Source organism: Mauremys reevesii, linkage group 2, assembly GCF_016161935.1.
Source record: "Mauremys reevesii isolate NIE-2019 linkage group 2, ASM1616193v1, whole genome shotgun sequence".
NCBI lineage: Eukaryota > Metazoa > Chordata > Testudines > Geoemydidae > Mauremys > Mauremys reevesii.
The window spans coordinates 104,208,182-104,235,480 of NC_052624.1; the positions used below are offsets into that span (position 1 = coordinate 104,208,182).

Genomic DNA, 27,299 nt, shown 5'->3' on the forward strand with positions numbered 1-27,299 from the left:
ATAGGATACAGGCCTGGGTCAGTGGTTCAGTATTGTGTCTGGAGTTAGACACGGTTGTGTGTTATCACCTCCTCTTTGCATTAGCAACAAAAGGTATTGTGGACAGAGTAAAATGGGTTAAGCAAGATGAGCTACACAACCTTGACTTTGCAAAAGACATTGCTTTACAAGTAGGACATGGAGTGGAATGATTGTCTTTATATCAGAGGTAGAACAGGAAACAGAAAAGTTAAATAGAAAGTAAATGCAGAGAAAACCAAGATTATGAAGGTAAGAAACCAGAAAACAGATACAAAGCTGTATGCGGATGGAAAATAAATCAAATAGGTAGAAGTGTTCTGCTATCTGGGGTGTGTGATGACATCTGAATGTGGCTTTCATAAAGATTTTCATATGAGATTTTCATATGAGATTAGGAAAAGCAAACATCGCTTTTGAAGGTGGAACGGCATCTGGTGAAAGAGAGGTGTAAGAATGCGTGGCTATCCCACCCTGTTAATCTCTGAGGGAGGCCATGCCTCCTCACTGGCACGCACCTGTGAGGGTGATATAAAAAGGGGAATTAGCTGCTCCCAGTGTTCAGGTCCTCAGGACAGGCAGAGTAGTAAAGCTGTCTATGAGCCTTGGCCCGCAGTCAGGGCAGGGTAGCTAATAGTGTAGGGCAGGGGTTGGCAACCTCTGGTACCTGGCTCGCCAGGGTAAGCACCCTGGCGGGCCGGGCCATTCTGTTTACCTGCCACATTGGCAGGTTCAGCCGACCACGGCTCCCACTGGCCGTGGTTCACCGTCCCATGCCAATGGGGGCGGCGGGAAGTGGTGCAGGCGAGGGATGTGCTGGCCACGGCTTCCCGCCACCCCATTGGCCTGGGACAGCAAACTGCGGCCAATGGGAGCTGCAATCTGTCAAACCTGCCGACCCAGCAGGTAAACAAAGTGGCCCGGCCCGCCAGGGTGAGCCGCGTGCCAGAGGTTGCGACCCCTGGTGTAGGGGGCTCTGGCCTGCAGGCAAGGCAGAGCAACAAAGTCTGGAAGCCCCAGGCCCTCAGGGCAGGGCAGCAAATAGTCTAGGGGGTTCTGGCAGGGGTGAGCACCAACACAGTCTAGGGGGTTCTGTCAGTCTCAGAGGGAGGCCACACCTCCTCATTACATGAGGTCTCTGTGCCAAACTGATCCAATTATACCACGTAACTGTACTGAGCATACTACTATATGGAGCAGAGACCTGGCCAATAAAATGAGATTGGAGGCTTCTCATCGCAGATGGCTGAGAAGATACTTCACATTTCATGGAAAGACAAAACAACAAATCCGAGAATAAAGGAGCTGACAGAGCAGACATGTTAGAAAATATCATCAAAGAACGGTGGTGTAGAAGATAGGAAATAGGCTACGCAAGCATTGAATTGCATACCTGAGGGAGGAAGAAGAAAGTGAGGATGGCCAAAAAAGAACTGGCAGAAGATAGTGACAGAGGATATAGAATGCATTGGCATCACCTGGAAAGAAGTATCACAAATACTGAGCAACTATAATCAATGGAGGCACTGGAAAACCCACTGTGTCAGTGGCACAGGAGAAATTAAGACAGGGGTAGGCAACCTATGGCACATGTGCTGAAGGCGGCACACAAGCTGATTTTCAGTGGCACTCCGACTGCCCGGGTCCTAGCCACCGGTCCGAGGGGCTCTGCATTTTAATTTAATTTTAAATGAAGCTTCTTAAACATTTAAAAAACCTCATTTACTTTACATACAACAATAGTTTAGTTATATATTATAGACTTATGGAAAGAGACCTTCTAAAAACATTAAAATGTATTACTGGCATGCAAAACCTTAAATTAGAGTGAATAAATGAAGACTCGGCACACCACTTCTGAAAGGTTGCCGACCCCTGGATTAAGAACTACCTTGTATTCACTAATCTTATCTAACCTCTTTTTCTACTCTAGGCAAATCCAAAGTACACAATCTTGAATGTTATTCCATAACACAGATGAGATCCTGATTTCAGTTCACAACTGCAGCTTTCTTGGCTCTATAATTCTGTGTCAATGGGAGTTTTGATTGAATAATGAGTGTAGGCTCAAGCCCATTAAAAGCAAAACAAATTTTAAATGAATAGGACTGAAAAATCCACAGGGATCAGAACACTTCCAATAGTTTTACTTAAACCATTTCCTTCAGCCCCAGACTCACTTTGCTGTAAATTTTCAGCCAGAGGTATGGGAGTTTAACTCAACGATTCTTATTGATTTTAATGGGAGCCTATAATAACCACAAAGGAATAATATACATTTTAGGGACGACCTATCAAAATAGCAAACAAAACTGAGAATGTGGCAAAGTTGTATTTTTGGAAAATATCAAGCCAGAGTTAATTATGTCCCATTAGTCTCAAATATCAACTGTAAGAAAGCAGTAAAGAGAATGAATTTACTTTAGAGAGTCAGTATGGTCTAGTAGATAAGACACAACTAGGTGTTTGGACACCTGAGTTCTATTCCTGGCTCTGCCAATGACCTGCCATGTGACTCTGGGCAAATTAACCTTCCACTGTTTGTTTTATTATTATTTGTATTGTGGTAGCACCCAGGACTCCCGGTCATGAAGCAGGACCTCATTGTGCTAGGTGCTGTACAAACACAGAACAAAGAGACTGCTTCTGCCCCCAAGGAGTTTGCAATCTAAATTCTATTTAGATCCCAATCTGTTTGGGATAGGGACTTTCTGTTATTATCTGTTTTAACAGTGTTTAGTATAATGGGGCTCTGATCTCAGTTGGGATCTCTAGGAGCTGCTGTAATACAAATAAATACTAATACTAAAACATGCCAACTAGCCTTGTCAATGAGCACAATGATATGCATACATTTATAGTTAGGCATTATACGGTTACAACATGGCCTAATCTGTATTAGCAATGATTTGTCAATGACTATTACTGTACATGTTCAACCAAATAGGTTTGTTTATTAGTACACAATGGCAAATTCTACCTGAATCTATGCTGGTGTGAAAGGTAGAAGAGGACCAGGGGGCTTCTTCTTTCTCCTATCCCACTGTAACCCATGCAGATGTCTACAGGGATGTTGACCTAGTGCTTGGGCTAGGTGGTGGTCCATGCCTCCAAGACAGCTGGAAGTAGGAGCTGGGGAAAGTGTACACTATTCCTTTCTGCACCAGCAGCTAGAGGTTGCTGTTAAGCATGCTGCCCCCAGATCCATGGACTTTCTGCCTTTGAAAGGAAGAACAGTTCAAGGAACCTCCACTTGGCCACTACACATTGGCTCCGCACCTCAGCATAGACCAGGGAGACAATGCCACAGTTTAGAACGTGCAGTCCATGGTGAGTAGAAGTCATGTGACTCAGAGTTGGCACAACAGACAGACATTTTATGAGACTGCAGGCTTGATCCACTAGGGATTTTGATGGGAGTTTTGCCTGAGTAAGGACTTCAGGATTGGACTCTGCCTGCAGTGCAGGAAGTCTTATGTTGATGCACTCTAAAGGGAAAACTTAAAAAATTGGCTGTAAATAGAATAAAAAGAATTTCTGTAAACTCAGCTGTCTGTAGATTAAAAACAGTGTATTTTAAAAGGGGTTATAAGTAGACAGTGAAGACACTGAGTAGCTCAGGCTGAAGCCGATATTTCTCTATAATGTATGGACGCAGTCCTATGATCATAAGAATTGCAGGCTCCCCAGGACTTTTAAAAATATATATGTTAATTACATGTTTACAGGGATTATTTTTGTTTGTTTTACCTCCAATTTATGGATTGGTGGGGTAGTTAACATATCAAACCACGCATTTTGGATTGGAACCTTCCATACCCAATCATATTGTTCCCTCTGGCCTGCTGATTTTGTGCTCAGTTGTGTCTTATGTGCATTAGCCCATGCTGGAGAGCCACGCTGCCCTAGAGAAACTTAAGAAGAGACCCCAGCGAGGCATAGTGAATGTGTGCTTGGGAGGTTGGGAGTCTTCCCCTCCCACACTATACAGGAGCAGTAGAACTACTTTGTGACTACTGCTACAATCCTGGAATAGATGCAGTAGTCCCTGTGGCTGCTGTGCTCCTAAACTATGCAGGTACCGACCAGTGGACCCACACAGCCACAGATCTGTCAGCACCACTCCCAAATTACTGCTTTGTGCTGGGACATAGCCCCCACAGAGCACAGCTCCATGCCTTATGTGGAACATGCACTGTTGTATTAATTTAAATGGAATAAATAGGCCAAAAGTGTTGTTATAACCCGGTCACTGTCCAACACTGAAGAGTGTTAAACAAGGTCTGGGGTTTAGTATACAGAAACATCAACCTGCTTAGTACCATGGCAAACACCACTAAAAATCATTATAACCTTTCATTAAAGGTAAAGAAAAGAAGGGGAAAACAGTTAAAGCATTTGAAATGTATAGTACTGAATAAGGCCTTCATTTTAACATCATCTCTTGTTCCCTTTCCCTTTAGCTGGAAAGAGTTTTTAGAAGGCAAAAAGCCCTTGTTTCACAATCTCTTAGATGGTCTCAAACGTGGAAATAACTGGCCTTTTGGAGAAAAGAGAAGTAGTCGTTCAGATGGGCTGGAGCTGTTGTTGTTAAAGTCCATTCCCGTTTCATCCCAGGTGGTGCTGGAGCCAACAGCTGGGGCCAGTAGATGTGGAGATGTCGTCTGGGTCCCTCTCTCTGGTCTGGTCAGGTCAGGACATCTCTCAGGATCAGGATGATGAAGGGCTCGGGGTCCCAGGAGATAGTGCGTTTGGCAGCCATGATAATGAAACTCACTCCACTCGCCACTTTTTCTCCCCAAAGTCTCTTTCTTTTGAGGACTCACAAAGGGAATGGTGGGTGGGATAGCCCATCCCCTCATTATTTTGTCCACCAATTAGGCCTAGTTTTCTACACACCAATTTTGGTTCACTGATTTCTGGTTCCACACTTTTCTTGTTTACCTGGCACAATCTTAACACAGTCCTTAAGTTATATTAGTAGGCTATTTGGTTTGGACTAATTCAGTCAGTCATTCTGTCTTGCTTTTACACCTTTTCCCATCAACATTTTTTATTATATGTTACTGCGACTCTTATGAACTTTCACATACTTTTCACAGTTGAGCTCAAAATTAGGGTAAATTTGGAGGCCCAGTTATCACAACAGTTTTTTCTCTGTCTGAAGCATGAGCCCTTTGTGTGGTCTCCCTTGAATTCTCCTTCTTCCCTTACATACCACCCCCCGCCCCTGCACACACACATTTCTGCAGCTAAACCACAGCTGTTGCCAGGATACCAGACTAGGTGAACTACTGGCCGGATCCAATATGCCTGTTCCTATGTTTCCTGGTTCTGCAGTGTTAAGGTCCTTTTGTGCCTGTAAAAGTGATGGTGTTGGGGGTAAGATTCTCCCCACAATGAGCAGCTGAGAGATGTATGACTCATGCCCACCCGCTCTGTTATGCATTTATTTATGGCATGGGCAGTACAAGAGAATGCAGTAAAAGGCGTCAATTAACTCTCTTTCTTTGGATGTTGTGCATTGGTACTTCAGGACTGAAAAATCCCTGAGTGTATCCCATGCTTTTCCAGCCTGAGCTCCCCCGCCCCGCAGTAAGCTAAGCTATGTACAATAATCCCCACGGATACCTCTTACAATGCTAAGCATAGAGACTTACCTACAACCATGCCTCATGGCAGTGTTGTTTGCTCCTTACTCACATCATTGTCAGATTTTTCCCGTCACTAAGCAGCATTTCAGACATGAGCAGCTGCTGTTCCGAAATACATATTCCCCAAGAACTTGTAGAAACACTGCCTGATCACTATGCAATATTTGCTTAGGATTCCCTTCCATGTCCTGCAACTTCCAGAACATTCAACCAGGCAGGCATCTGACTGCAAGGGACACAGTGAACTTTATCCTAAATATGCCATCTGTATAGCTGGCTATCCATTGTTTCAGGAAGTCAACCTGTCCTGGAGCAGGGATAAAGGTTTAATGAAATATTGCTCAGTGAGCCATGCCGCACTTTCCCAATTGCTCAACTTGAGACAAGTCTGTGTTTTCAGATCTAAGCCTAGAACGAAGTGCAGAAAGAACATTCCAGTTACTGCCTGGGAAAGCCATGAACATTGCTAAACGAACTATCTATATATAACACACACCAAATTTTCTTTATGCAAATCATGACTATGTATGTGTGTGCATGTGGCTTTACCATGTGACCTGCCTTCTTCCCTACTCCATCCCTGTGTTGTAATCTATAAGTAATGTACTGGATTGTAGGTAGGTTGTGGGAGGCCTGACCTTGATCGAGAACTGCTCACGTTGCAGATAATTATGACCAGGAGGAAACACATGCTTTTAATCAGTACTGTATTATTCACTGGCAAAATTCCTCATAGTACAGGGTTCCGCCCTCAAGCCTTTGCCTATATTTACTTTTTGTGATGGATCCATTTGGTCTCTTTGGATTCGTATAGAGATGGGCTCAAACTAAGCCTCTCAATCCTAATTATCATGAACTTCAGGGAAGATGAGATCCAAAATTACCAGCTTCTCCCTAAATCTATAAAAGGCTACACAAGCCTCCTCTTTCCCTGCATGTTAGAGCAGTTCATCTCAGAGGGCAGCTCAGAACTTTGCAACTTGGGCCCATATCTAATTGTATGGTGTCACAATCTGCTTTCGCTAATACAGAGTCCTAAATAAAACAAGGCCTCTGTCTATATAGAATATCAACATAAAGTCAGCAGCCAGAGCATGAATAATGACTGAGTTCCTATGCTAATTTCTCATTTGACTTTAAAATGAAGTGTCTATGTTGGACACTGTCTATGCTGAAGTGAATTCCCCGGGTTAGAAGAACTTGAGGTAGCTGCCCCTCAGTTTGTTAACCTAGGACATGGGCACCTAGATTCATATATAACCGCACATTAGGAACTGTTGAACCCTGGGTCCCAATCTGGGGCTCCAGCATCTATACTGCATTATGCGGGCCTAAGGCCAACAACCTGCATCCCAGAATTCCTGGTGCCCTCTCAAAATGTGGCCACTCTAGCCCTTTGTTCATAGTGCAGTGTGGGGAAAAGCTTGACTGTACATAGAACACTACACTGGGAGGAGTGGTAGATACGCTGGAGGGTAGGGATAAGTTACAGAGGACAAATTAGAGGATTGGGCCAAAAGAAACCTGATGAGGTTCAAACAAGGACAAGTGCAGAGTCCTGAACTTAGGACGGAAGAATCCCATGTGCTGCTACAGAGTACGGACCGAATGGCTGGGCAGCAGTTCTGCAGAAAAGGACCTAGGGGTTACAGTGGACAAGAAGCTGGATATGAGTCGACAGTGTGGCCTTGTTGCCAAGAAGGCTAACGGCATTTTGGGCTGTATAAGTAGGGGCATTGCCAGCAGATTGAGGGACGTGATCATTCCCCTCTATTTGACATTGGTGAGGCCTCATCTGGAGTACTGTGTCCAGTTTTGGGCCCCACACTACAAGAAGGATGTGGAAAAATTGGAAAGAGTCCAGTGGAGGGCAACAAAAATGATTAGGGGGCTGGAGCACATGACTTATGAGGAGAGGCTGAGGGAACTGGGATTGTTTAGTCTGCAGAAGAGAAGAATGAGGGGGGATTTGATAGCTGTTTTCAAGTACCTGAAAGAGGACTTGAAAGGTTCCAAAGAGGATGGATCTAGACTGTTCTCAGTGGTACCTGATGACAGAACAAGGAGTAATGGTCTCAAGTTGCAGTGGGGGAGGTTTAGGTTGGATATTAGGAAAAACTTTTTCACTAGGAGGGTGGTGAAGCACTGGAATGGGTTACCTAGAGAGGTGGTGGAATCTCCTTCCTTAGAGGTTTTTAAGGTCAGGCTTGACAAAGCCCTGTCTGGGATGATTTAGTTGGGGATTGGTCCTGCTTTGAGTAGGGGGTTGGACTAGATGACCTCCTGAGGTCCTTTCCAACCCCAATCTTCTATGATTCTATGAAAGAAAGTCAGCCTGTGGGATTTTGGTGGACTCTCAGAGCATGAGTCCAGTGGGGTTGCGTCTATACAGCAAACCAATAGAGCTTTAACCCTGGGTCCTGACTTGACGCAGGCTTGGACCCTCCATGCCTGCGGGGTCCTATGAACCTGGGTTCAAGACCTAGGTTAGCACAGTTTGTATGTATACAGGAGGGGGGTTAGGCCTGAGCCTGAGTTCAAACCCTGGGCTCGTATTGCAGTCTAGACATACACTTAGTAATAGAGCTTCCATTTAAAAGCGACTTTATCTGTAGTCGTGTGTGTATTTATAACTAGACTATATTATTAAGATTATATTCACAGACAGTCTGTTAGTTAAAAAAAAAAGGCTCTTTCTGAGACAAGGCACAATGTTATTACAAGGTCTCAAAAGCTTTGTAGCTCCCCGTGCTGATTGCAAAATGAGAAAACGTTGCATTAAAAACAGTCGCTATTTAAAAATCTAAATTTCAATAATCTCTTTCATCAAAATTCAGAAAGTTTAACCTCCTCTAGTTGCTAATATCCTAAGGTGCCATTTTGAAACTTTAAGATGGATAAAGAATTGCAATACTAATCTTCATAGCTATAATTTATGGGCCCAATTCTCATTTCACAGTGGTATTACCTAGATGTAGCTACCTTGACTTCAATGTAGTTAATCATGATTTACATAAAAGTAAATGGAAACAGAATCAGGTCCCCAATCTTATCAAAACTGTTATGCTACTGATACATACATATTTAGGCAAATATAGCTGAACCAATACTTCAACTGAATCACTTCAACTGCATTCTTCCATCGTTATGGCCTTATGCTAAACAGCACTAATGAGCATACACAGATCTGAATGAATGCAAAAATTCATTAAAATTAGATTTAATGTACTCTGTGTATCTTGCTTCTTCAATAAAAAAAACAAAAAAGAAAAGGAAGATTCTTTGTCATGCTATCTATAGCTTACTCCATAAACTGAGCACCAATAAAATACGTTTGATGTTAAATGATTAAATCTGTGCAAACCCACAAAGGGTCTGATTCTGTAGGGGTAAATCTGTTGAAATCAATAGAGTTATTCTGGTATGAGAGAAGAATCAGGCCTCAAAAGAAAAGAGATTCAATGGTTGCTATTGACAGGGTAATACCCAGAGAAAGCTTATGATGTCTGAAAGTTGGCAGATAAAATTAAGACAAAGTTCTGTTCCCAGAGCCAGGTTACAGCAATGAGTAAGGTCACACTGTCTCTGTATTTTCCTGCTTTTCCTCCCCTGAGGAGCCTCCACTGGCAATACCCCAGATTCCTCATCAAGTATAGATAGTGATGGTAGTACCTGCTTTTGAGCTTGGCTCTACTCATCACTGTGACCTGGCATGTTCACATTTTCAAGGGATTTTTTCAGATCTTTCAGAGCTCGTATCCAGGCAAGCTATTGTAGTCTTAATTGCACCCACACTAATTTGACAGCCAGTCGTCTGGAATTCAAAATCAAGGCACATAATCATCCTGTCTGGTTTTATTTCTAGGCGTAATGAAATGTCTTGCCTCTCAGAAAGCTCTACATGTATTTAAAAGGGCTTTAGAGCTTAATATTAAATACGTGAGAAAGCAACAATAGGCTAGGCTAACACAGCTAAACATTGACGATCTCTTCTTTTCTAAAAGATGCATCATTCATGAATACATTTTATTCTAGGGAGTTGTAGGGGGAGGAGGGGGAAATGGAAGTCTTCCAAAAATGTCACATTCTGGAACCAACCAGGGTGACCTTAGGTAGACACTAAGGAGGTGGTTGCCTGGAGATCTTCATTCCAGGGTGCACCACCACCACACCACTTGGACATGTGCAATCACTCAAGAACAGGCCAGAGTCCTGACTAAGGCTTCTTTCTTCAGGGATTCTGCTCACTTGTTGCACCTCTGTTAACTGTACACAATTGGGCAAAAACAGAGACATTTTTGGAGGGAAAAAATATTCAGATAAGGGATTGGTAACTTGGTGAGCTGGGGAGAGGGGAGGAAACAAGGCATGGTAGGAGAAGAGCTTCATGGGCCTGATCCAAAGGCCATTGTAATCAATGGAAGGGTTTGCATGGGACCCTGTCTTTGGCCAGGATGCCACAACGCCTTCCAGTCCAGGCCGCACGGGCCATGATTTTTACACAAATACATCTTGATTCCATAGGCTTTTTTTGTAGAGTTGATGGGCTTTTGAAATTATTCATGTATTACGGTCATTATGCCTTTATCATTCATGCTGTCATGTTTCACAAAACTGCATTTATCTTACCAGTTACATACAAAAACCCTACCATTTACAACCCACCGAAAAACATCCCAGCTCAGGAAGCAAATGCCTAAAAGAGAGAGAGATATAAATCCAACATCCTTTTAATATCCCTACTTTCTGCTAGGTGGATGTGCTGTTTGAACTTTGGAATCCTTTTTCCATTGTCTCAGGCTTTTGCTCCGTCAGTAGTTTTATTACACCTTTAACATACAGTCCTCACTCTATACTTCCACGTTATGTAATAGGGGTGGGGTAACAAATTATGACACAGTTAATCAGAAACAGGGGATTTTAATTTCATACGGAATCATCTGAATTTATTCAAAGAATGTACAGAACGAAAAACACCACACATTCAGCATATTCATTAACAGCCCAAAGCAACTGTTTAGAGTTAATTTGAAAAACAAAATATTGTACATCTCTAATTTATAAATAAAGGAAATTAAGTCCCAGCTGACATGCTTGGTAGGATAACCTGACTGGGGGGAAATTATGCCTCTGCTCCAAGCCCTGGGAATGGGACAGTGCATTTTTGCACTGTCCTAGGAGCACACCAGGAAGCAGATTGTGATACGGAGTCACAATTTGCCTCCCAGTTCCTCCTCTACTCTAGGATCAGAGCCATACCATGCACCAGCTCTATACCTGGCACAATGTTCACCCCCCAGCATATTGGCACAGTTGTGCTGGCTGGAGTTTTAGGGTGGAAGCAAGCCAAGGTTCCACCCATTCTCCTCCTGCTCACCTGCATAGGATCGCAAGGGGAAATACAGCAGCTCTGCAGAGATTGCGCCACCCCCCAATCAACTACTGACAGTATAGGTAGCTGGCACAGGAGAGTAAAGGAGCTCCTTACATCCCCTCTATCCACCTGCACAAGTGCACAGCATAGGCCCCAATCTGTCCCTTTAATAAACTGAAGTTTATGCACCGAGATGAAGAATAATTCCAGGTTATGAGTAAGTAAATAACTAACACCAATTAAAAATCCATCATGGAGTAGACCATAATCACTCAGCTTCAATTGATTTATTCTTTTTATAGCATAAAACAGAAAATCCAATCTTCAAATATATTCAAAATGAATGCTTAACATGAATAGGAGTGTTTTCAGTATTTCTCAGTGTTTGAACTGAAAAACTCCCATTGATTTTCATAGTAAACATTGAACAAAAATCCCATGTATATCTTTGAAAATCAACCCCAATAATTAATTCAATGCCCCCCTTCCGAATGAGATAGTAGTAGTAAAACTGTGGACTGCCACCAATACCTCTTTAAAAAAACAGCCCAAGTTTTCAAAAGCGCATGCACGTTTTGCATATTCCATACATGTCCATGCCCAAAGCTCATGCAGACATCGAGAACTTGCATGCACAGACGTATGCATGTGCTGATCTGCTGTACAGATAAGCAACCCGTTTATGGCCCAAGCCAGATTGTGGATGAAGGTTACTTGCCTAACAGTTTGATCAGCATTGTGATTCCTTTCTGAGGGCATGTGACTGGGTTACCTGTGGAGTAGTGAATGTACGTATACAGACCAGGCACTGATGGAGACATTGCTATGCTCTCTCTCCACATGCATTTGCAGTGACTTTGAAGTAAACTGCTGTCGGAGGTGTCTGCTGATTTGAATTCTGCTATGAGAGAACTATTGTTCATATGGATCAGATGCTCTTGCCCTCACACGGGGTGTGCAGGGCCACTATCTGCAAACATCTTTGGGTTTGCTGTCGTGGCCTGACTATGCAATTGCCTCCTTGTGCTTGCAGATGGTTGTTCTGCTCTTGAGGTAGAGTATCATAAGGGACCTACCCATGCTGGAGGCCCTTTCTGCATATGGAATGCAGAGTAACAACTTCTTCTGATGCTCACACCCTGTTCCTGCTCACTCTCCACCCCTTTTCCAACTTGTACAGCCTATAGCAAACTCTCCAGGTCTATGTGCTGTTGTCTGGGATATGGAGGCTGCTTACTCACCCACTTAACCGGTTCATCCTCCCTTATACAGTTCCCAAAATGTGTGATATGCTTATTCACCAGAAGCTGCCTTACTGTTACATGCCCTTTTTCTCCCATATATCTCAGCATGTTATAGGAACTTTAAATGAAAGAGTTTCCAAACTGAAACCGTAATAACCCCTCAAACAGGAAGCCCAGCTCATTAGAGCTGAACCTACTCTGTGTACTGCATAGGGAAACCCTACAAAAGTCCTTGCCAAGCTCAGCTAGTACCCAATACAATAAGGAAGGTTTGTGGATCTCAATCCTCCTACTATAGAATGATAACTATCCTGTGAGCATAATCCCTCTATTCTTTCTGCTAAGACTTAGTAAAAGAGGTTAAAGTCACAGCATAGAAGGGCAATTGGACACACCATCTTCCATTCTTTTACACAAGAATATGACTCTTAAGAGAAGAATGTAATCCCCAGTATTCTATCTTAACTCTGAATCATCTGTTTCACTGTTTGAAGTCAGATCCTGGCTCAGGATATTATAAAGGAGGTTAATAATTTGTACAATAGTTTCCATTCCCTCAGTGTTGTTTATAACAGTGGATCTTGACAATGACATTTGTTACCTTGCCTCTTTCTGCCTTCATACTATTAATTAAGATAAAATATGTATCACAGATATTTTTCAGACAGTAACATTTTTAGATACTTTACTCATAGAATTTTTTATCTAGGGATCTCAAAGCATGTTTACTTCACTGGGAGTTGCAGGTGCTCATCACCTCTGAAAATCAAGCCACGTATGTGGGTATTTAAATTGAGGCACCCAGGTTTGAACATTTGAGCCTACGTGAGTTACTAAGGGTCACAAAGGAAGTACAAGGTAGAACCAGGACTAGAATCCCAGAGTCCTGATTCTGAGTCCCCTGCTATACACACAAAATAGGAGTTCAAATACTGGCTCAACAAACTTGACAAGCCATCCTTTATTTCAGCTATACCACAGTAGCTCACAGTTGTACACAAAAGCACTGCAGTAATATTGATGTGAGATGCAGAGTTTGGAGATGTAGAATACACATACTCAAAAGGCCTTCAAAATAATGAACATGATTTCCAGAATTGTACCATTACACTAGTGATGCTGTTGAACCAGAAAGCCAACACAAAAGCTCAGCAACATTTCAAATATCGGGGTGGGGAAAAGTGATTGCCAAAGTGATAAGGAGAAAAATCAGTAAGGAAAGAAGTGTTATTGCGAAAGCAAGCTTTAAAACATCTGTATGTAGAAAAACTGTGATGCTCCACTTGAACACAATTCTGGCAGCTCTCCCTGAGGCTGAATTGAGAGAGCAGAGCCAAGAAGAGCTGATTCCCCAAATCTGATTCCAGAACTTTTCACACCCTCCCTTCCTGAAGGGGTGGGCATGCAGCAGCATTGCCCTGTTGAAACACAGGATAAGGGAGGGCTTCCCAAGATCTGATCTCAATGTGTTTAACCCTCAGAGGGTTCCATTGTGCTCCAACTGAAGTCAATTGGCCTTTTGTTTTTTACTTCAATGGGAGCAGGTCCCAGAGGATGAATCAGATGATGCTGGTCCGAGAAGGAACCTTGTGGGAAGTGGGCGATGAAAAATCCTTCTAACACCTCTACGTAGGTAAAGGACTAACAGAAAGCATAAAGAACACTGTGATGAATTCTGTTAAATGAAGTTTTCAGTTCTGGTGTGTGAGAGAGGTGCAATGATGAAGTAATGAAGGGATTTTGAATTACACAGGTAGTTTTACAAGTTAAAGAGTTTGGGTGAAATTCTGGCTCCATTGACATGAATGGGAATTTTGCCTTTGACTTCAATTGGATCAGGATTTTTTTCTCTCTCTCTCTCTCTCTCTCTCTCTCCACTCCCTGCTCCCCATGGTACAGGGGCATTAAAGTTGCAATGTCGAGCACTCAAAAGTTAGGTGGCCTGTGCAAACTTAATTCAGCCCTTCATGCATATACATCATGATACAGCCAATGATTACATGATCACATACTAGTTTCCAACACTGCTGCCTCATTCAGTGCACAGGATGGAGGAGTTCTGGAGATGAAGCAGGTTTGCATAGTGAAGGAGACTCTTGTGTGTAGGACCCCTGGCTCATTTGTTGCAGAAGTTAGAAAGTGAGTAGTGAATGAGGCAGTGGAATGCAGGAAGAGGAAGGATGGGCTCATTGTTAAGGCAGTTGAATGCTGCACTAGATAATTGGATTCTATCCCTTCCTCTATTACAGAGTTCCTGTGTGATGCTAGGCAAGTCATGTAGGGTATGTCTGAACTGCAGTACAACATCTGTGAGTGGCCTGTGTCAGCAGATTCGGGCTCTTGAGGCTTGGGCTGCAGGGCTATAAAACTGCAGTGTAGACATTAGGGCCTGGGCTAGAGCCCGGGACCCTTTGAGGTGGGGGAAGGTCCTAGAGCCAGTCTCTAGCCTCAGCCTGAACATCTACGCTGCAATTTATAGTTCTGCAGCCAAACCCCATGAGTCTGAGTGAGCTGATACAGGCCAGTGACGGGTGTTTTATTGCAGTGTTGACATATTCTTAAACAAAACTTTTCACAGGTGCTGACTGACTGTGTGCACCTGATATTCTGGGTGCCCAATTCGCCAGCCTGGAGTCTGCTTTGCAGAAGTGCTGAACACTCTCTGCTGCAACTGACGTTTGCTGCAACTGGAACTGTGCTTTAAAAATACAAAGCTCTACATCATGCTAAGTACTCTGAAAAATCAGGTTCTAGGCATCTCAATCTGGGCACCCAATATAGGAGGACACTTTTGGCCTTAATCTCTCTATGCCTCAATGCCCCATTTGTAAAATAGGGATAATATCACCCCTTCACCTCATAGGGTGTTACATATACATTAACAAATACATTAATGAATGTTTGTGAAGCACACTGATATTAGTGATGAGTGTCATAAGAAAAAGCCACAAGAAAATTAATAAATTTATGTTCACAGCAAGGCTTCAATAGTGTGCAGTAAATAAGGCACAGGGCCACCCACTGAACAATGAGGATAAAATAGAGTATTGAATACTGATTCGCTAAGTGTCTGCCATCCATTCTGTGCACTGAATGAGGCTGGGGTTCTCTGGAAAAAATAGTATGTGATCGTGTAATTGATGATTGAATCATAATGCATATGCATAAGGGGCAGAATTAAAATTGCACCTTAATTCTGGCATCTCCTAACTTTTGAGTGCTTGACTGTGTGTGTACACACACACACACACACATTATATGTGTATGTATATATATAGAAAGAGAGAGAGAGAGAGAATATATATGCAGATAGCAAGAGACACTTTCTGCTGCTTCATTTCCACTTGTGAATGGTTTAGAAATCAAACCTCCTCATTTAATTAAGGGCAACAGTTATTGCTCTATCTCATGCCCTTGCCAAAGGTTTGGCCTCTGCAATTACGTGGCTCATCTCATCAACATCTGCAGGAGATGTTAGCTTGCTTGTGCCAACTGTATATAAATGGGCAACAAAAGTGCCTTTGTACTACACGTTTGTCTGGTTTTGTAGCACTACAGCTGCCAGAAAATGCTAGATTTTTAATATAAACAATATTTTCTTCCTTCAGACACACTTAGGAATATCACAATGTATCTGGAAAATTGTACAGTGGGTGCAGTAAAAACATCATTGTTAAACCTTTTCCCCTGTAACTGCTGCCAGTATGAGTGTGGAATTCCCATTCCACGGTCAGAGAACAGCTTCTCAAACCAAGCAGGGAGGGGACTCAGACAATACCAGCAAAGAGTCCTGTGGCACCTTATAGACTAACAGAAGTTTTGGAGCATACAATACCGATTCAATCCCTCTACGCACCTCAGGCAAGGCCATGCAATATATAGACTTGGGGACCACGATATGAAAGAACAAAATGGGAGACACCAAACGCAGCAGGAACCCAGAGATGAATAATTGTGTAACCAAGTTGATAAAGGAGAGATGGAAAACTGGAGACATTTTCTTCTCCCTTGCTTAAGACAGGAGGGAACTGTGGAAGTGGTTTCCTCACACTATATGCTAGAAAAAGCCTTTCCATCTGTTATATCCTTGGGGGCAGCCGGTTTAGGAAGAAATCACTTGAGGCCAGAGAGCAGACAGCTAACAAAACTACCATTTTATTTACAGACAGAGCTCACCCAACCGGCCGAAACTGGCTGGGCTATCCCCTAATAATCTAACTCAGTTGCCATAGCAACAAAAACACAACATATTCCTCCCCCCCCAATAAGAACATCTCCTAAATAAAACACACACTAGACTAGAGAAGGAGGGTAGACTGCCTCCATTCCCGGCTAAACCCTGGGGATTATTTTGCCCCATAACCGTGGGTTCGCCCTAACTAAAGATCCAGCCGATGAGGAGGCCTTCTGTCTTTAGGTGGATTACGGAGAACTTCTGGTGTTGTTGCACCCGAAAATACCATGGGCTCAGGGTCCGCAGCACGAACTGGTGAGGAGGTGATATCAGCTTGTGCCGGGCAAAGGGGTATCTCAGCCGCCGGCAGTAATGGAGGAGAACAGTCAGGAACAGGTGATTCGTGATTCGATGTCTCACCAGAAGAGGTGAAGTCAGACCCCTCAACTGCAGATGTGTCCTGAGGACTGGCATGACCTGGCAACGGCTGATCTACATGTCGCCGCCAGGTAAGATTCTCTGCAGTCCGGACTGTGTAGGAAACAGGTCCTGTTTGAGTGATGATGTGGCAGGGACCCATTTAGCTCTGGAAGTATAATTCCGAGTCAAAACTAGCTGTCCCGGGCTAAAGGTTCGGTCTTTTGCTCTGAGTGCCCTTCTGATGACTTGATATTGCTGCTGATGTTGCACAATTTGTCGGGGTTCAGAAGGTTTCAGCAGATCAAAGCAAGTGCGCAGCTGTCGTTCCATCATTAGAAAGGCCGGGGATGCCTGGGTCGTAGCATGAGGTGTGTTTCTGTAGGAAAGTAAGAAGGTATCCAGACGCTTTTGAATGGAGTGTTGTCCCCTTGCTGATTTCAAAGCGTGTTTCATTGTCTGCACAAATCTTTCAGCTAATCCGTTGGTGGATGGATGATATGGTGCTGACGTGATGTGGTGTATCCCATTTGCCTTCATAAAATTTTGAAACTCCTGAGAGACGAACTGCGGTCCGTTGTCGCTCACGAGTTGTTCTGGCAGACCAAAACGACTGAAGAGTCCTCGTAGTTTTTGGATAGTACTCTCTGCAGTAGTGGACTGCATTATAGAGACTTCTGGCCATTTAGAATGGGCATCTACTGCCACCAAGAACATGCTTCCTTCAAGGGGGCCAGCGAAGTCAATGTGAATACGTTGTCATGGGTTTTCAGGCCAGTCCCATGGGTGTAGGGGTGCCCACTGGGGTGCATTCCTCACACCCTGACATGACATACAAGCTTTTGCCTTCTCTTCAATAGCACTGTCCAATCCAGGCCACCAAAAATAGCTTCGTGCAATTTCCTTCATGCGCACTATTCCACAGTGACCGGAATGTAGTTGTTCTAACATCTGTGATCTCAGTGGTGGTGGAATAATGACACGTCTCCCCCACAACAAACAACCAGATTGGACCGATAACTCCGTCCTCCTGGACATGTAGGTAACAAGGTCAGGTGAGACCGGGGAGGTTTGTCGAGTTTTTCCATGCATCACCAGGTCCATAACTTGGGACAATACTGGGTCAACGCGAGTTGCCTTCTTTATCTGAGTAGCAGTGATGGGTGTATTCTCTACCTGTTCAAAGTAGAAGATTTCCTTTTGGGCACTATCTTGATGTTTGACCTGCAAAGGCAACCTTGAGAGGCCATCTGCATTGCCGTGCAGAGTGGATTTCCGATATTTGATTTCATATGTGTGTGCTGAAAGTAACAATGCCCAACGTTGCATACGACTAGCAGCTAATGGGGGAATGCGTATGTAGCGTCCAAAAATTGACGTCAGAGGTCGATGGTCTGTGAGAAGAGTAAACTTTCGCCCAAACAGGTACTGATGAAACTTCCGAATTCCAATAACAATTCCTAATGCCTCACGTTCGATTTGGGCGTAGTTAGTTTCTGCTTTGCTTAGAGTGCGTGAAGCAAAAGCAATAGGTCTCTCTTCTCCCGAAGGCATGTGTGACACGACTGCTCCCACTCCATAAGGGGAGGCATCACAGGCCAATTGTAGGGGTAAGGATGGATCAAAGTGCGTTAGAACTTCAGAATTTAGCAATGCATCCTTAGCTTTGTTAAATGCAACATCACAGGCTTCAGTCCACTTCCAGGCCTTGTTCTGCCCAAGGAGCTCATGGAGTGGTTTTAGCAGTGTGGCTAACTGTGAGATGAACTTTCCATAATAGTTCAGTAGTCCTAGAAACGAGCGTAGCTGGCTTACATTTCGAGGTGGGGGAGCCTCCACAATAGCTTTAACTTTTGCAGGGGCCTTATGAAGACCTGCAGAATCAATGAAGAATGGATACAAATCAGATATTAGGAATGGCAATATACAAAAACCTGTAGGAGAACACTTCAGCCTCCCTGGCCACACAATAGCAGATCTTAAGGTGGCCATCCTGCAGCAAAAAAAATTCAGGACCAGACTTCAAAGAGAAACTGCTGAGCTCCAGTTCATCTGCAAATTTGACACCATCAGCTCAGGATTAAACAAAGACTGTGAATGGCTTGCCAACTACAGAATCAGTTTCTCCTCCCTTGGTTTTCACTCAACTGCTAGAACAGGGCCTCATCCTCCCTGATTGAACTAACCTCGTTATCTCTAGCTTGCTTCTTGCTTGCCTATATAAACCTACCCCTGGAAATTTCCACTACTTGCATCCGAAGAAGTGGGTATTCACCCACGAAAGCTCATGCTGCAAAACGTCTGTTAGTCTATAAGGTGCCACAGGATTCTTTGCTGCTTCTACAGAATCAATGATGTGTCCCAAATATTCAACAGAGGGCTTGAAGAATTCACATTTGTCTTTGCGAACTCGTAGGCCATACTCTTCCAGTCTTTGTAGGGTAGCCTCTAAATTCTTTAAGTGATCCTCTTCATTTCTTCCAGTGACCAGATATCATCCAGATAGCACTGAACTCCTGACAAGCCACACAAGATCTGGTCCATAGCCCTCTGGAACAGGGCGGGAGCAGATGTTATTCCGAAGGGTAGGCGACAGTATCGATAAAGCCTCTTATGAGTCACAATAGTCAACAGCTCTTGGGACTTTTCATCGACGTGCATCTGTAAATATGCTTGACTCAGATCAATCTTACTGAACTTTTGTCCCCCAGCCAGGCCTGCGAAGAGGTCATCGATGCGGGGAAGCGGGTATTGCTCTGCACACAACACTGGGTTGACAGTGACGTCTTCAGAACAGTTTTTGTTGCCTTAAGCAGAAGATGCTGTAGCTTTTCTTTATACACAGTCTCGGAGACCAGCGAGATGTCTGCCGCGGTGTCCAGTTCCATGCGTACAGGTTTGCCATCCAGCAACGGGGTTACCCAGTATTCATGTGAGCCTACTGCCAAAGACAAAACATGCAGTGGCACTTCCTCTTGCGATGAGGTGTCACCTTGATCATCCTGGGTCTGCTCTAGGGTATGCAGGGTTCCTCTTTTTGTCGGCCAGACCACAGGCCTCTTTTTCTTTTGTTTACAGGCACACTCAATGTGTCCCTTTTTGCCACAGTGTCAACACACCAGGTCTTTACACCAGCATTCTGATGCCTGGTGACCCGGCTTACCACAGCGGTAACATTCTGGACTCTGCATAGTTTTGTGGGTCAGTTCTTGTGACACTTTTTGCACCCTAGGGGATGCACCGATGTATTGCGCCTCCCTTGTAGCCAGTTCCATGGAGACAGCAGTATCAACAGCCTTCTGTAATGTAAGCTCAGCCTCTATCAGTAGGCGCTTCCGTATAGCTTCACTGTAGAGGCCACACACTAACCTGTCACGCAGGGCATCATTTAACATCTCTTTAAATTCACAGTGTTCTGCTAGCTTTTTAAAAATTGCTACAAATTGTACAACTGTTTCATCTTCCTTTTGGTCTCTTTTGTGGAACCTATATCTTTCAGTGGTTTTGGGGAAAAATGGGACCCCAGGATTTCCACAACGTCACTGTAAGATTTAGTCTTGGGCTTAACAGGGTGTAGTAAGCTGCGTAGCAGGGAGTAGGTTTTAGCCTCTACAACACTTAAAATTATTGGCACCTTCTTCGCTTCTGTAATGTCATTTGCAATAACAAAAGCTCAAAATGCTCAGTATATACATGCCACTGCTCTATATTCTCATCAAAAGGTTCCAGTGGCCTGGTCAGAGTAGCCATGATTTTTAGTTTCACTTTCACAGTCAGTGCAAACAAGCAGGTTTTTTGTTTGTTTGTTCTTTACCTTGACTTCTACTTCCTTCTGTTACTGGAGCAGCACCAGAATCCCACCCTCTTTGCCACTTGTTATATCCTTGGGGGCAGCCGGTTTAGGAAGAAATCACTTGAGGCCAGAGAGCAGACAGCTAACAAAACTACCCTTTTATTTACAGACACAGAGCTCACCCAACTGGCCGAAACTGGCTGGGCTATCCCCTAATAATCTAACTCAGTTGCCATAGCAACAAAAACCATGACAACCAAATACACAACACCATCATAAAGTGAGGGAGTAAAATCCTGCCTAACCCTGGGAGAAAGGAAGGAGACAGGAAGGAGAGCTGCTCAGTGTCATCTTGTCAGCATAAAGCCCAGCCCTGTGATGTAGCTGATGAGGTCAGTGCTTTACCTGAGTGGAATATGAACGCTAGGCTGACTTTCCAGAAGAGACTCCGCAGTTTGGTAGGAAGGGAGAAGTGTGGATGTGTGTCCAGTTTCATAGCCATTGGGACACCTATGGGGAACTCAGAAAGAGACAGACAGGGAATGTGGACAAGGGGGATCCTGTGGACATAGTGTATTTAGATTTTCAGAAAGCCTTTGACAAGGTTCCTCACCAAAGGCTCTTAAGCAAAGTAAGCAGTCATCAGATGAGAGGGAAGGTTCTCTCATGGATTGGAAACTGGTTAAAAGATAGGAAACAAAGGATAGGAATAAATGGTCAGTTTTCAGAATGGAGAGAGGCAAATAGTGGTGTCCCCTAGGGATTTGTACTGAGCCTCGTCCTATTTAACATATTCATAAATGATCTGGAAATATTGGTAAACAGTGAGGTGGCAAAATTTGCAGATGATACAAGCTACTCAAGATAGTTAAGTCCCAGGCAGACTGCGAAGAGCTACAAAAGGATCTCTCAAAACTGGGCGGCTGGGCAACAAAATGGCAGATGAAATTCAATGTTGATAAATGCAAAGTAATGCACATTGGAAAACATAATCCCAATTATACATATAAAATGATGGGGTATAAAATAGCTGTTACACTCAAGAAAGATCTTGGAGTCATCGTGGATAGTTCTCTGAAAACATCCACTCAATGTGCAGCAGCTGTCAAAAAAGCAAACAATGTTGGGAATCATTAAGAAAGGGAAAGATAATAAGACAGAAAATATACTGCCTCTATATAAATCCACCCACATCTTGAATGTTGCATGCAGATATGGTTGCCCCATCCCAAAAGAGATATATTGGAATTGAAAAAGGTTCAGAAAAGGGCAAAAAAAAAAAAAAAAAGGATGAGGGGTATGGAATGGCTTCCGTCTGAGGAGAGATTAATAAGACTGGGACGTTTCAGCTTGGAAAAGAGATGACTAAGGGGGGGGGGGAGAGATGAAACAAGTCTATAAAATCATGACTAGTGTGGAGAAAGTAAATAAGGAAGTGTTATTTACTCCTCATAACACAAGAATTAGGGGTCACCAAATGAAATTAATAAGCAGCAGGTTTAAAACATACATAAGGAAGTATTTTTTTCCACACAATGCACAATCAACCTGTGGGACTCCTTGCCAGAGAATGTTGTGAAGGCCAAGACTATAACAGGGTTCAAAAAAGAACTAGATAAGTTCATGGAGGATAGGCCCATCAATGGCTACTAGCCAGGATGGATAGGGATGCTGTCCCTAGCCTCTGTTTTCCATCGGGTTAGCTGAGGCCAAGTACCTTGGGTATATAGCGGGGAGGGGCATGGTGAAGCCCCAGCTCAACAAGTTAGAAGCTATACAGAAGTGGCCCCGACCACTCCGGAAAAAACAGGTCAGAGCATTCCTGGGACTAGTGGGGTACTATAGACGGTTCATTCCCCACTTCGCCACCAAGGCATGCCCATTAACGGGCCTAACCAAAGCTCGGGGCCCAGACATACTAAAATGGTCTGCTGCAGCCGAAGCCACTTTTGTGGATCTGAGGACGGCCCTCTGCACAGACCTCATACTAGTAGCCCCAGACTGGGGGAAGGAGTTTATCCTACAAACGGACACCTCTGAAGTAGGGCTGGGGGCGGTGCTTTCACAAATGGTCAGGGATGACAAACACCCTGTCCTCTTCCTCATTGGGAAGCTCCTACCTAGGGAACGGAAATATGCCATAGTGGAGAAGGAATGCCTGGCAGTAAAATGGGCCATAGAAAGCTTCTGCTACTATCTACTTGGACAGAGGTTTACCCTTGTCACAGACCATGCCCCTTTGCAGCGGATGCACCAAAACAAGGACAAAAACGTGAGAGTAACAAGATGGTTTCTGTCACTTCAACCCTTCCACTTCACAGTACGACATAGGTCTGGAACCCAACATGGCAATGCGGATGGCCTGTCGAGGGTGCACTGTTTTCCGACCCAAGTAGCCCAATCCTGTAGTGTTGAGCAGGGGCGGGGGATATGTGGCAAACCCAGGACAAATGGCTACAAAGGGAGGGGTAGTAATTAGTCCCAGAGGGTTAAAAGGCCTCTACCTATCCTCAGAGGAGAGATAGCCACGGGGAAATAAGGTTCAGCTGGAAAAGGAGTTACCAGGGAACTAATTAGGTTCAGCTGGCCCCAACCACTGGAGACCTTTTTAAACCCTCCCTGGCGTGTAAGCAGGGGGGAGAGTGAGAGAAGCAGAGAAGCTGCCAGCAAGTTAGGTGCAGCAAGGCTCTGAACCCCTCCCGCAAGGAAGGCTGCACTCTGTCCCCAGAAGGGGAGAAAACCAGCACAAGGGACTGACTGAGGGAAGGATCAGCCAGACCCTGCGCGACCTGGAAGGACTTTGCTTTGCCCAAGCCAGTGTCTCCAAGGCTAAAAAGGACTGAGCCCGCTGAGGAGAAGCAGGTACTTTGCCACAATATGCATTACATCCATATTTTAAACACCTAAAACAAATTAAAAATAATGGAGGGTTAAACAAAATTAACACACTATATTAGTACTTGAAGTAATTTTTAAGGTCAGATGGCATTTACATTGAGCCTCCTTCACCCTGCTCTGTAAAGGGGCAGTAAAGTGGGTATATGTGCCAAAGCAGCATAATGGGGCCACAGTGTAAATGAGAGTGTTTTATATTTTATTGCTCACACCTCTTGAGCACTAGCCCATACGCACTCTATGAAGAATTCGTGGGAGTTTATTCAGTATTGGCACATTACTGTTAAACATTAATTCACAGGAATGTGGAGATTATTCAACCTTTTCATGTGCTGTTTGATCTGGTTATTAATTTATAGGGATACTGTCAGATAGATCAGTACCGAAGTCTAATGTGAGTAAACAAACTGTAATAACAGAAGTGTTTTAATGACTAAGTGAAAGCAGTTTTTGTTTTGTCATAAATAAGGCCCTACCAAATTCACAGTCCATTTTGGTCAATTTCACAGTCATAGGATTTTAAAAATAGTAAATTTCATGATTTCAGCTATTTAAATTGTTCTAATTGTAGGGATCCTGACCCATAAAGGAGTTGTGTGTGGAGTCGCAAGGTTATCGTATGAGGGGGTGGGGGTTGCGGTACTGCTACCCTTACTTCTGCGCTGCTTCTGGCGGCGGTGCTGCCTTCAGAGCTGGGCACCTGGAGAGTGATGGCTGCAGGCTGGGATCCCAGATCTGAAGGCAGAGCCACCGCCAGCAGCAGCACAGAAGTAAGGATGCTATGGTATGGTATTGCCACCCTTATTTCTACGTAGCTGCCTGCAGAGCTGGGCCCCCAATCAGCAGCTGCCACTCTCTGGTCGCCCAGCTCTGAAGACAGCAGCGCAGAAGTAAGGGTGGCATGGTATGGTATTGCCACCCTTACTTCTTTGCTGCTACTAACGGGGCGCTGCCTTCAGAGCTGGGTGCCCGGCTAACAGCCGCCACTCTCCAGCCACACAGATCTGAAGGCAGTGCAGAAGTAAGGGTGGCAATACTGTGACCCACCTAAAATAACCTGCAACTCCCCTTTGGGTCAGGACCCCCAATTTGAGAAACGCTGGTCTCCCCTATGAAATCTGTATAGTATAGAGTAAAAGCACACACAAAAAACAGATTTCATGGGGGGAGACCAGATTTCACGGTCTGTGACGTGTTTTTCATGTCTGTGAATAAAGTCCCCTAGTCATAAAGGTCCCTAAAGTCTTTGTCACTCAAACATTGCAAGATTGTGCTAGTGTATAAGAGCCAAAAAGCGAAAGTGATTAAAAAAGCAAACTTGACTTGAAGATGAAACTGACTAGTACATTTTAATTGCCCAAGATAAAGGAAAAAGCAAAAAAGAGTAGCATAAATAAGGAAAAGTTAGTTCATTATACATGAAATAATCTGAAAATATCTAGGATACAACTAGTAACACAAAGGACATTTGCTATTTTAAAATGTAAACCTTCTGGCCAGAAGGTCCAGAGAACCAAAAAAACCCCCACCCTCTCTATTTCTTCTGTTGGCGACAAGAGAAAATGCCGCCAGAGAGAGCTTCATTTGTGTACGCCACCATTCCTCTAGTGACATTTGGGAAGTCTACATGTTCTGTGTAATCTAAAGCAGTGGTTCTCAACCAGGGGTATGCATAGGTCTTCCAGGGGTACATCAAGTCATCTAGGTATTTGCTTAGCCTTACAACAGGCTACATAAAAAGCTGAAAAGGCTTTCCAATGCAACAAGACCCAAGAGTGTCCACACAGGGTCACACTAGTAAAACTTACCCATGTACACAAGTCCCTAATGTAAATCAGGCCCAAATACTACTTTTCTTATTCTGATAGAATCCCTTGTTCAGTGTTAGAAGAAAATACCTCTTTGTGCAGTTCTTTACTATTGTTACATGACGTCAGACATTAATCTTTTATTTTTGTATCAAGATTATAAAAAGAGAAAAAGAATATGCTACAATTCAGCGCTCCAAAAGACTCAGTTTCGCAAATGAAACCTAAAAAGGAGGCATAATTTGGTTAGAATAAACAAAGTAAAACTCACACACACCCCTCAGAAATATTTAACCTGGTGAGTGAATCTCAGTGTATTGTTTCTAAACTATCTTTTATACCTCTCCCCGTGCCCCCCGCAAGAGCCATATCTAACAATGAATGATTATAGATGTGTCTCAAAGACTCAATAAATTGTATTCTCCAATGAGGGTGCACTAAGGCAGGTTTGAAGCTCAGAAGAGATGATGATTCATAGACATGTATTAGAATGAAGAACACAGGTTAGATCCGAAAAAAAAGAAAAAAAAAGAGCAGCTCCATAAAATCTCAGGAAGTATAACAAAGGTTCAACTGCACAACTAAATACACTTTTTTTAGAAAGGATAAAATCTCTCTAAATCTGTAGGATTTGTTTGGAAAAAAAATTCAATAGTACAGTAATTAACTACTTAGAGTAAATCCTCCCTTCAACCCACAGGGCAGATTTCAGATAATCAGCTCAAATGAAGGATTATCTTGCCTACAATGCGGAAATATTGATCAGCTTGATATTTCTGTCATCTGAACAACAATTCATGTTAGCTGCTCACCCTTGTCCCAGTGAGGCAAATACCTCTCCAAAAAGAGGACAGTTGTGGCCAAAAGAGGGTTTGGGTTTTTTTAGTCCAGCCTATGGCTAATTCACATTCTTCAGTCCTACACAGAGATGGGATTCGAATATAATTGAACTGCAGCGGCCTCAAAAAATGTGGGCTCACTAGACAGATGGATGGAACATACCTCATATCTGCTAATGTAATGTTCCTAATACAAACATAAGCACTTAAGAACAGAACATGGATTTGAGACACTCTGCAAGATTTTTAGCTCTGTAAATATGTTGGCATCTTGTGACAGATATCAACCTCCAGGCACATGTTTCATGTCATTTAAAAAGAAATGCTATCCATTTTTCTTCTGACCAAGAAGCTGAAGTGTCAAGAGATAAGAACCACCTCTCTTCAGGAATAAACTCTAATGTATATGAAATTTCAATGGGATTTTTTTTTAATTTCAGACTTCTAGGATGAACTAAATGGACAGCGTTGTGTTTCATTGATTGCCGTTGAGAAGCAAAGCTGGGAAAGTAACAGAAATATTTCTCTGATAGGTTGTCCCTCAGTAAATACAGCCCATCTTAAATTCTCAATTACTGAGGGACAATCTACACTCATTGCTATATTTGCTTTCCACAACTAATATTACTATAACCTTTTATGAATAATGTACAGTACCTGAATATCAGAATGCTAATGCCTTAACTGTATCACTGAATTTATTAACCTTAATTTGGGATATTGAAGATTATGTACTATATGTATTTTATGACTTTAAACCAAACTTTGTATTTTTGGATAATTTAAGCATTATACCCAGATGTACAGACACTCTTTCCTTAACCTGTGTATTAGATAATTTTAACATTAGCTTTAATAATTTTTTTAATCTGTTCTTTTTTAAGTGCCTCAAACAATGATTGGTCCGTAGTCATTATTGTAATAAACATGAATAATTACATTCATTAACAAATAGGAAATGTCTACTCCAATACAGCAGGATACTACAGCATTCTGTGGCATCTTGCATATGTGTCAGTGGAGCAAAAGGTATCTATGCACCTACTTTTTGGCATATGTAATTTCAATCAGAAAGGAGGGGTG

The 27,299-nt window shown here is 43.3% G+C and overlaps 1 protein-coding gene and 2 long non-coding RNA genes across 5 annotated transcripts in view; 2 read left to right on the top strand and 1 right to left on the bottom strand.

Annotated features, from left to right (window-relative positions):
- COBL (cordon-bleu WH2 repeat protein) overlaps nucleotides 1–27,299 on the bottom strand; it is a 287,602-nt gene that overhangs the window by 248,565 nt on the left and 11,738 nt on the right. The window lies entirely within an intron of this gene.
- LOC120397072 overlaps nucleotides 20,909–27,299 on the top strand; it is a 29,418-nt gene continuing 23,027 nt past the window's right edge. The window contains exon 1 of one of the 3 annotated variants that reach the window (XR_005593655.1): nucleotides 20,909–21,066. This is a non-coding gene — a long non-coding RNA (uncharacterized LOC120397072). The remainder of the gene's footprint in view (nucleotides 21,067–27,299) is intronic. The other 2 variants (XR_005593654.1, XR_005593656.1) reach the window with 2 other exon arrangements.
- On the top strand, nucleotides 23,502–27,155 carry LOC120397075. Its single transcript, XR_005593662.1, has 3 exons — nucleotides 23,502–23,536; nucleotides 25,534–25,675; nucleotides 26,657–27,155. It is a non-coding gene; the product is annotated as an uncharacterized LOC120397075 (long non-coding RNA).